The 12,030-nt window shown below is 36.8% G+C and overlaps 1 protein-coding gene across 20 annotated transcripts in view; it reads right to left on the bottom strand.

Moving 5' to 3' along the window:
* CDC14A (cell division cycle 14A) overlaps positions 1-12,030 on the bottom strand; it is a 158,729-nt gene that overhangs the window by 34,823 nt on the left and 111,876 nt on the right. The gene's annotated exons all lie outside the window — the stretch shown is intronic.

Raw genomic sequence — 12,030 nt, 5'->3', positions numbered from 1 at the left:
ATCATCTCAGCAGCATGATATCTTATAGATAAAAAGATTAGTGGATAAACATTTACAAATCAGACCAGAGAATTATGAAATTTTAGAATAAAGAAAAATAGTTACTTTCTGAAAGCCAAAATAAATTTTATTACAGTTCTATATTAAACACAAATACCCATCTCCCAGTCTATCTCTCTACAGCCATCCATGGGATGACTACTAATGTTCTCAAATGCTTAGAACAAATTCCGCAGCAATAAAGACTGTGAGCCTATTTGCCTTTTAAATATGAATTTGAAATCTGTAAGGCATTTCTCAAATAGCAATTTGATATGTTTATAACAACAGCTAGAATAAATTGAACTCAAAGATATACGAGAAGGAACTTGAGTTAGACAGATATATTACCTGAAAAGTACTCAACAGCTAATTATGTGTGGCACAATGAAAGACACTAAACACATAACTTTAGAAACCCACGCTGAGAATCTAAAAGCAAGACTTATAATCTCAGTTAGATTATCCTTTGAGAAAAAGAAAACATGTTTAAAGTTCATTTGTAAGTTTTCTTTCTTTCAATAAGGCATAATGCAACTGTTTTCAAGGTTATAAGAAAAGAACTTAAAATGTGTAAATAAAATGACGTACTGGGGCTTTTATTTTTGGTTGGTGGAGTCACCTTTATACATTTCTGGTAAGATATATGACCCTGTAGAAGTTTTCATTCTTTTCTATGCCACACTGTACGGAATAGAATTAAACTAAACACATTGTGATTCATCATAAGGGATATCAACATCCAATGAAATAATAGCATTGTCAAGGAGATGCCACCAAGAAGAACACAGATTTATTTTTTAAGACAAAAGGAAGACTGAGTAATACCTTCTCTCAAAGGTTCCACATATCACATAAAACTCAGGTTAAAACTTGAGGAGAAAAAACAACAACAAAAAACCCTCCCTGAACTGTATTGTCTCTGTGGGACAATAAAAGGAAATCCATCTTTCCTTTTAAACAAAGTTTACTCTCAAATCAGAACTTTATTGTGTATGGTTAAACACTGTTGAAAGTCTTGAAGAAAAGATTAACTTTTAAATTACAGCAAAATGTTACATGTGCAATCCCTTCCACCAAGTAAATCCACATCTGGGTATCATCCTATAGAAATACACACTTGTATACACGAGACAAAAACGCTTGTTGCAGCATTATTTGTAATAGCAAAATATTGCAGACACCCTAATGGACAACCAGCTTATTAAATTATAGTAGATCCATTCTGTGAAATATTATGTAGTCAGTAAAAAGCCTGGGATGGACCTACACGGGGTGACAGGGAAGAGTGGCCATGAAATAAAGCATTAGTGAATGAAAAATATAAGTGACAGAGTGCGGGAAGTGTGATCCCATTTAAACAAACAACAAAAAAAGAGGGAAAATGTTACAATGTTAACGAAAAGTTCACAATTATCTAGAAGAATATACCCCAAAATATTAACTAGTTACCCCGAAGAATAGTGACAAGGGAAACTTTGGCTTTCTACTGCACAATGTCTACGTTGTCTGACTTTTTTAAAACAGTGTGCCTCATTTGCTTTTGTAAAAAATAAGTGATCTGAAAATTAATGAACAAAAATAGAGATCAAAGCAGAATAAAGCTAGAGTAAGTATGAAGAGGAACCTTGAAAGTTGATATCACAAAAGACAGCAGGCAGCACATCACTGCATTGTTTTAACATTCTTCATAAGTATCTTTACAAGTCAGGAGAATAAGTGCCAAAATGTTAACAGCGTGGCGTGGGACTGGATGGCTGAGGGGCTTTCTCTTTTTCAATATAATATCATAACTTACTTTCAAACAAGAGGTTTTACTTTTTGCTCATTTCTCAATATTTTCCAAATAAGGCAAAAGAAAAAGAGAAATACCTTTAGATCCGATTTCTGAGACACCAGCATAGAGGCTCGAGATATAAAATATGCTGTCCCAATATAAGACTAACTTACCACTTATAACATTGTTCTAAAATCAAAACTAGCTTAAATCACCTTTAAAAACTCCCAGGATGTTTCTAAATAGATTAAATTTAAAAACAAAAATCTGGTGAATTTTTAAATACATGAATAAAATTACAACTCCAGGAATCTATACAATAGGAACCTATACACACCAATTCAATAGGGAGTGTGGCAGGATTTACCTTCCATTGTGGCAGATTTTTTTGCTTTCTGAAAGCAAACCACTGAGGAGTATTTTCTCAGCTTATGACACGTAAACCGATGAGACTGGCATAACCACCAAGTCATGTTTCATTTTTCGATACCAGCTGTAAAAATATGTATTCAAAACAAATTTTCTTAATTTTTTCTTCCCTTGTAGAAATCTCCATAAAACCATGGAACAGCCTTCCTGATACTTTGCATCTTTAAAAATTCTTGCATTTGTGTTTTTATTCCTCCAGACTTTTTCCAATTAATGTTATATTTAGCATAACCCTTTATCTGATGCTTGAGTCTTATATCCTTCCAATACTAGGAAACAAATAGCACAGTCCTTGATAGAGTCTGAACAGTTAAAAAAATAACTATTAAATTCATAAATGAATGTCTTGGGCCTCTGGTCAAAATTCCCACTAACAAAGAACTACTACTTCACAGGGAGAAAAGAATCAGCTCTGGCAGATAGTGAAAAGTTCAGTTAGAAGAAACATACACACAAAAGATAGGGATATGCAGATAAGACAGAATTCCTGTCTCTCAAGAAATCCCCAGTTTACTATGAGAAAAGTCAACAACTGAAATCCAATATTAGAGCCCTATGACCAAGATTTACTTAGGACTCTAGGAGAAAGGGCCCCTAACTCAATCTGAAAGAATCAGAGAGAAGTTCTCTGAGAATCCAGAAGTATCTAGAAAGATGAGCATGACTTAGCCAGATAAGAGTATTCCCAAAGCAAAGAAAACAATGTGGGCTGGAAGAAACAGTGGTATCAAAGCATAGAATATGTTTTAGAAACCGGGTTGTCTGAAGCAGAGGATTTGAGAGGAGAACGGGGTGGGAACCAGCTCATGGATGGGCCCTGCATGCCATGCTAAGGAATTTGAATTTGATCTCAAAACTGAAGGGAAGACTCTGTAAGGGTCTTTAGGAATAAAAAACATGAAGTGGAAACAGAGGCAGAGAAGTTGGAGGACCTAAGAGGCTAAATTGAAAAAAATTCCAATTCCAAAATGTTATAAAATAAAAACTCTGATGCTGCTGCCAACCTAAAGATGAAAATTACAAAGTGACACCTTTCACTTGCGCAGTTTAAAGACTCAATCTGTCCCGTCACAGGAAAGACTTGACTTGAACCTGAATATTAAAGATGAATAAGGTGTCAAAGCTGATTTGTGTGTTGCTAAGCGATGCTGTACGCAAGTGCTTTTTAAGAAAAAGCAGCACTTCCTGCAAATACCTTTTTTATTGACAGTGGAAACCACGCTAGCTTTTATTGTGGTGTCTATTACTCCTTAAAAGCCTCATCTCAAACAGAAAAAGTAAAACATGTATTTTTAAGTATTTAGCATTTACAAATCAAATCCTATGAAGCTAACACATTCGCTCAAAGTAAATCCTCCAGTAATGCAGTGCATTTTCTAAGAGAGTGGCATTATTGACCCTTTACCAAAAGAACGTGTGCTTCGAAATGACAGGAAGAGATCTGTCTTGACTTGCATAGAGAGCCAGTATTGGGGTCACTGTTTTTGGCCACGTCCTTGCCCTGAGTTAGTCAGGTTTGGGGCTAGCCAGGCCAGAACATAAGAAAATAACTAACTATTATGAGCCAAGTCATTGTTAATTCTTATAAAGAGGCTTCATGAGTCTTTTTAAAAATCTGCTTTTAAAATTCCTCTAAAGAATGTCAAGTCAGTAGTATTGTTATAGATATTTCTGGTTGTGAATTCAGAACACGATAGTCATCGTGCAGCTTCTTCTGTTTGTAGCTGACCTCTTCTCCCTCACTTCCTTGAATGCTACCTAATCCTACTTCCACACCATCCTCACTCTTTATCATTTCTTCATCCTGGACACATATTTTTCCAGTACGCCCCGACCCTGACCCTAGTGTCCAACCACAGCCACCATCTGTTCACTTTGTACAGAGAACCAACCCACTTTCCGGCTCAACCTGGGCCTACTCTAGCTGTGACTTGAGCAGCAATCTGCCCTGAGTAACTCCTACACCACAACCCCAAAACTATTACGGAAACTGAAGTAGTTCCTGTTTTAAAGAATTAGGCTAATGAAATGGTCTAACTTGATATCAAGAGAAGACAGACCAGAAAGCAGTACCCAAGATTCAGGAGGTGGAGGCGAGACAGGCATTCAAGGAGTTGTACGTGCATTTTGGTACAAATGGAAGATTTCATAGGAAGATGTTTAGAAAGAAAATTTATGAGGGTATTGGGGAAGGCTCTCGATTCTGAAACACATACAAGAAAATGCAGCTAGAAGAGGAAAACTGAGCTGGGGAATTCCTAAAAAAGATTCAACTAGCTAATTCTGGTTTAGGTATAGAACCCCACAATCAGGGGTGGATCATGCATATCATGCTAAAATACAAACTTGACAACTAAAACTAACGCATTATTGCTTACCTTTTTTTTTCAACTCTAACCCTTTTTACACAGGAAACAAAAAAACGATTCCATCTTCAAGATTATCTTCAGTAATTGGCATGAGTATTTCAAGATAAATTTCTGATGCTACCATTGCCAAAAATCCTTCTACATACTTTATCCTTAATATTTGAACCCATACTAGGATTTTATTTTTGCTTAGCCAATAGATTCGATGCCAACTGACAGTCAATAAATGGATCAAATGATTTAACAGTAAATACTGAAAAGCAATTCAGAAGTTTTTATAACAGTGTTACAGCAAAAATGTGACTGTCAAATAAGTAGTGCAACTCAAACCTATGCAATGTACTTTTTATTCTAATAAATAAACCACAATATTATCTACGATTATTTTAAATTCTTCTGTTTAAAGCATTTCAGATTTTAATTTCTATATTTTAGGAAAAGAAAGTTCTTAAATCTCTAAAATAGATTATTAAAAAAAAATAATCCACATTCCTTGACCTATTACATGTATCTCAAAATGACAGTAAAAAAGAAAATAGTAAGAATTAATTATAATGAAAAATTCAAGCCGCTATTGTTAGACATAGTCAAGCATTTTTCTCAAACAAGTTTTCTTCATCTTATTTTTGGTAATTTCCTGAAATATAATGCAATGGTTGAACTATTAATTTCTATGGTTGCTCAATCCAACTGTGAAACTTACCAAATGCTGTAAGCACCAAATTGAATGTGGCATAAGTTGATAACCACAAACCCTTAATATACAATGTGGTTGGTGGACCAGTAGCATCGCATCTGGGAGCTTGTTAGAAACGCAGAATCTCAGGTCTCACTCCAGACCCACTGAACCAGAAACTGCATTTAACAAGATCTCCAAATGATTCCTAACACACTTCAACATTTGAGAACTGCAGACAAGTGAAGGCTTACAACTAAATTAGAATACTGAACAATATCCAAATGACTGCAAGCCGATCCATGATGATAAAGCAGAATGGGGAAATTTTTGATTTATGGATTTAGGAATGAAAAAGAGTTCAACCACAAAATTGTCATTTCCTTAAAGATAACTTCATTCAAAATGGAAGCTCTACTTCGCAAAGACAGAACTCCCTGCAGGGCCAAGTTTTGGCTTCATGTGAGTTCTCTCTGTCACAGGAGGAAATCTAAAAATAAAAACAACAAGATCATAGCAGGTCCCATAAGTAAAGGATCACTGTGAGCTGAAAGTCTCCACAGGAACCCGATCCCAGGCCTTCAAGGATCCCGTTCTAATGAATGAAAGCTTTAATGGATCATGATCCAGAGGTCAGCACAGTGCCACACAGTGAATGTTCAATAAATAGAATTCAACAGATCATAAAAGCAGCCTGATCCCATCTTTAGACTTCTACAGGCTGTCTCTGAGAAGGGTGAGTTTAGACTTGCTCAAGAATAAAGGAGATGCCTTGTGCATCATTTTAAGAACTTTGGGGATGTTTGGTAAAAGACATATTTTGGGTTCAGAATGGTATTTTTAGCTTAAAAACATCAGCTTTAAACGTAGAAAAAGACTTGATGGTTGTTTTGCAAACAACTTTATTTATATCCTAGAAAAAAAATTTAAATCTAAAATTTCAGACTATAACAAAGGAGAGGTCTTGATCTGCCAACACATAAATTCACAAGGATGCTAACAAACATTTCTCTTGCTGCTGGTGACACAGAGGTAGGTTTCCTCAAGACACAGAAACCAAATACCTGGACATGTTTTGGTGTTCAAAGACTAGCAGGATGTGACAAAACCGCTTTCCTAGTGTCATAGATTTAGAATTAACATTACCTAAAAAGCACTGAGTGGATTTTTCACCTCCAAAAGAATACAATCCCTCTAACTTGTTCAGTCATTCTTGAGAGATGAAAACCTATCAGAAAACTTTTTAATCCTTTTATTTCTTTCCTAATGAATCTGTTACTTATTCATGCTTTTGCGCCATCATTGACGTCACTCTCTTCATCTCTGCTATCATTAGTCAGTCTTCAAAGCTCTTCGTCTCTCCTATCATTAGTCAGTCTTCGAAGCCTGAGATTTATTTCCTTGAACTGTCCCTGGGACCCATCTCTAACTCTTCAGTCCAACTTCCAGCCCCTTCAGCAAGGCCCCAACCCCTTCTGGATTACAAGTCTCCTTTTTAGCCTCTCGGACTCCAATCTCCCTCCATCCCATTCATCTTACACATTGCTGCAGCCCAATCTTCCCTAAACAACGTGTGGATCACAGGGCTCTCCCACATCAAACACTCCAAAGGAGAAATATGATGAATAAGAGAAAAGTTCAACTATGCATATATTACTATAAATATATACTGACATTCTACACAGATGTATTAGTTTCCTGTCTACATAAAGCTGCTGTAACAAATTACCACTAACTCAGTGGCTCAGAAGAACACATTATTTCCTTTCGCACAGTTCTGGAGGTCGGAAGTCCAATATCAGTTTCACTGAGCTAAAGTCAAGGTAGTGAAGGGTTGTTTTTTTCTGGAGGCTTTGAGGAAAGAATCTGTGTCCTTCCCTTTTCAGCTGCCAGTGACTCCGTTTTCCTTGGTGTCTGGCCCCCTCCTCCAGCTTCAAAGCACATTAGTCCATCTCTGTTTCCATCATCATATCACCTTCTCCTCTAACTGACTCCTCCTGTGTCCCTGTGATTACATGGAACCTACCAGAATAATCCAAGATAATCTCTTCAAGATCCTTAACTTGATCACATTTGCAAAGTCCCCATTTATAATATATCAAGTGGGGTTTATTCCAGGGATACAAAGCTCATTCAAAATTAAGGGAAAAAATATCAATGGAATCTGCCTTAGTAACAGGCTAAAGAAGAAAATCACATGATCATATCAATCAATGCAGAAAAAGTATTTGACAAAATTCAACTCCCATTCATGATAAGAACTCTCAGAAAAACAGAAATAGAGGGGAACTTTCTCTACTTGATAAAGTACATCTAAAGCAAACCTCCAATTAACATTATACTTAATGGTGAATGCCCAGATGCTTTCCACCCCCAAGACTGGGAACATGGCTAGGACGTCTGCTCTCACCACTCTTCTTCGTCATAGTGCTGGAACTTCTAGCCTGTGCAATGAGGAAAGAAAAGGAAATAAAAGACATACAGATTGGAAAGGAAGTAAAACTGACCCTATTTGTAGACAACATGATTGTCTATGCATAAATCCCCAGGAATTCATACACACACGGTCCTAAATTTCAGGATACAAAATAAACATATATAGAAAAGCCAGTTGTAGGGCTACATACGAGCAATGAACACATGGATATGGAAGTTAAAAATATAATACCATTTATAATCCCTCAAAAGCAGATAAATACTCAGGAGTGAATCTAACAAAACAGGACTTGTATGCTGAAGGTTACAAAATGCTGATGAAAGAAATCAAGGAAGATCTAAATAAGCGAAGAGACACATTGTATTTATGGATTATAAGACTCAACAATAGTAAAGATGTCAATTCTCCCCAAACTGATATAGAGGTTTAGCACATTCCTATCAAAATTGCACCAAGATTTTTTGCAGATATGGACTAGATTATTCTAAAATTCACATAGAAAAGAAAAGGAGGGTGAGTCCTGGTGGCCTAGTGGTTAAGTTTGGCACGCTCTGTTTCGGTGGCCTGGGTTTGCTTCCCAGGCACAGACCTACACCACTTGTCTGTCAGTGGCCATGTTTTTCAGTGACTCACATAGAAAATAGAGGAAGACTGGTAACAGGTGTTAGCTCAGGGTGAATCTTCCTCAGGAAAAAAAAAGAAAAGAAAAGAAAAGGAACTGGCGTTGCTAAGACAATTTTGTTACAGATGGAGAAAATGAAAGGAATCATTCTTCTAATTTTAAGGTTCACTACATAGACTCAGAAACCAAGAGAGCGTGGTATTGGAGGAAGGATAGACACAGAGATAATGTAACAGGATAAAGAACAAAGTAAATAGATCCACACAAAGAAGACCATCCTACTTTTGACAAAGACCCAAAAGCAATTCAATGGAGAAAAGATAAACTTTTCAACAAATGTGCCAGAGCAACTAGACATTCATAGGCAAAAAAAAGAACCTTGACCTAAGTCTCATATCTTATACAAAAATTAACTCAAAATGAATCACAGACTTAATGTACACATATAACAATAAACCTTTTAGAAAAAACATATGAGAAATTATGGGGATTGAGGACTAAGCAAAGAGTTCTTAGATTTGATACTAATAGCATGATCTAAAAAGGAAAAAATGATAAATTGGACTTCATCAAAATTTAAAACTTTTGCTCTGCAAAAGACCCTATTAAGAAGACGAAGACAAGTTATACACTGAGAGAAAATATTTGCAAGCTATTTATCAGACAAAAGACTAGTAGCTAGAACATATAAAGAACTCTCAAAACTCAATAGTAAGAAAACAAACAACTCAGTAAAAACAGGACAAAAGATTTGAACAGACACTTCACCAAAAAGAAATATGAGTAGCAAATAAGTACATGAAAAGTTGCTAATTGTTACTTACTAGGGAAATGCAAGTTAAAACCACAATGATATATCATTACACAACTATCAGAATGGCTAAAATAAAAAACAGCGACACGGCCAAATGCTGGCAAACACAAAGAGCAGCTCGATCACTCACACATTGCTGGTGAGAATGTAAAATGGTACAGCCACTCTGGAAAATAGTTTGACAGTTTCTTATGAAACTAACCATGTAGCTTACAACTCAGCAATTGCACTCTTGGGCACTTATCCCAGAGAAATGAAAACTTATAGTCACACAAAAACCTGCACACATTTATAGCATCTTTATTTATAATGGCCCAAAACTGTAAACAGCCCAGATGTCCTTCAACAGGTGAATGGTTAACAAACAGTGTGTATATTTCTACCTTGGAATACTACTCAGCCATAAAAAGGGATGAATTATTGATACATGCAACAACCTGGATGAATCTCCAGACAATTACACTGAGTGAAAAACACCAGCCCAAAAGGTTACATACTCTACGATTCCACATATATAACATTCTTGAAATGACAAAATATATAAAGGGAGAACCGATTAGCAGTGGTCAGGAGTTAAGGAGGGGAGAAGGGCAGGAAGGAAGTGAGCATGGCTATAAAGAGGCAATGTGAGGGATTCTCGTGTTGGTGGAAACGTGTATCTTAACTGAATCAATGTCAGTATCCTGATTGTGATATTACATTACAATTTTGCAAGATGTCAGCACTAGGGGAAAGTGAGTACTCCCTCTCCTCTGTTATTTCTCACAACTGTGTGTTAATCTACAGTTATCCCAAAATAAAGACTTTAATTAAAAATATGTGTGTGTTTGTGTACATATCGGATCACATCACTCCTCTGCTCAAAAACCCTCTGTTGACTTATCATCTCACTCAAAGAAAAGCAAAGTCCTCAAAGAAGGCCAAGAAGAATGAGTGATCTGACCCCTTCACGTCCTTGCCTCATGTCCCATTGCTCTCCCTTCAGCCATAGTGGCCTCAGGCACATCCCATTCAGAGCTTCAGCCCTTGTTCTTCCCTCAGCATGAAACCTCTTCTCCAAAATACCCACACGATTTATTCTCCCACTTCCTCAAGATCTTTGCTCAAAAGTCTTTTCAGTAAGCACCCCACCACCACCCTATTTAAAACTGCCTTCTCTTCCATTCCCTATTCTTCCCTGCTTTATTTTTCTGCATAGAACCTATTATCATCAGAGAAACTATACAATTTATGCATTTGTCTATTAACCACACAATCAACCAATCTCTCTCTCTCTCTCTCTCATGTGATCTCCACAGGTCAGAAATGAATATTTTACTTCAACTTCCCAGGTGCCTATAACACATAGTGGCTTTCAACAAATATTTGTGGAAGGATATGAGGGAGGGAAGAAAGGAGGGACCCCTGTGACCTGTGACAAGAGTGATATGGACAGATATATTAAAGACTACTGGGAAAAACGTAAAACCTACAGGTACCTGTAACAGCAAAATTCAATATGGGAAATTATTTTAAAGTTTTATCATTAGAAGCTTAGGGACACGTTTAAAAAAAGATCTCTGAAAGACCAGAGATGAAATCTTTCCCTCTCTTCTAAATGGTTCACATGTAACAAAGGAAGTAGACTTTTATCAGCTAATAGGAGGAACATGGGAAAGACAAGAAAAAACATTATTAGCATAAAATATAGCTTAGGAGAAGGCTTGAGGTTGTGTTTAGAAAGGTTAGAGAAACACATGTGAAATAAACTTTCCAGGCAGGATGGTTAGAAATAGTCAGGGAAGGAAATGAACAGAATTGTTTCGCCACCACAGCACCTCAGGCTCCCTGTGAGCCAGCACCTCGCCCAGGGGGCCACAGCACTGGCAGCAGAGCAGAGATTACCTTGGACCTCACGTTCCCCTCTCTACCCACCTAAGTAAGTGGTCCCAGTAGAAAGCTTGCTCATCCCCTTGACCACCATTCCCCTAGGAGTTGCTGGATAGAAAGTCACTTGATGCCCTATACCCTGTGGCCTCTACTGATGACCCACCAGGCTCTAAGAGACATTCAAACCAAACCCATCATGGCTCACATCCTGGTTTACTTCCGTCACACCACACGACCAACTCTTCCAGGTCATCCAACTGATATATCAATTAGACCCTTATCTCCAGATGACACTTACGTCCTTAATTTCCCACCCCACCCCTCAAATCCATCTTATAACATATCCTTTTTAGAATATAGAGAAGGAAATGCTTCACAACTCATCCTATGAAGTCAGCATAACCCTGATACCAAAACTTAACGAAAGTATTACAAGAAAATTATACATTAATATCCTTCATGAACACAGACACAGAAATCTTTAACAAATATTAGCAGATCAAATCCAGCCATATGAAAAAATAACAGCATACCATGACCATCATGGCTCCACATTTGAAAATCAATGTAACTCACATTAGCAAAATAAAGGAGAAAAAACTATATGATCATCTTGATAGATATAGAAAAAACTGACAAAATTCAACACCTATTATTAATAAAAACTCTCAACAAACTAGAAATAGAAGGAAATTTCCTCATTCAGATAAAAGCCATCTATGAAAACCCCACAGCTAACACCATATTTAATGATGAAAGACTGAATGCTTTCCCCCAAAGATCAATAACAAGACAAGGATGTCCATTTTCACCACCTCTAATGCGGTACTGGAAATCTTAGTTATAAGGAAAAAAAGAGAAAAACTACAAGAACTAATAAGTAAAGTCAGTTAGCTTGCAGGAGACAAGGTTAATTTTCATCAGACTAAAGAGCTTCTTCAAGGCAAGGGAAAACAGGATTGAAACAAAAAAACAGCCCACTAATTGGGAAAAAATAT

Source organism: Equus asinus, chromosome 16 (assembly GCF_041296235.1).
Source record: "Equus asinus isolate D_3611 breed Donkey chromosome 16, EquAss-T2T_v2, whole genome shotgun sequence".
NCBI classification, from domain to species: Eukaryota; Metazoa; Chordata; class Mammalia; order Perissodactyla; family Equidae; genus Equus; species Equus asinus.
This window is presented reverse-complemented; position numbering and strand designations above follow the sequence as displayed.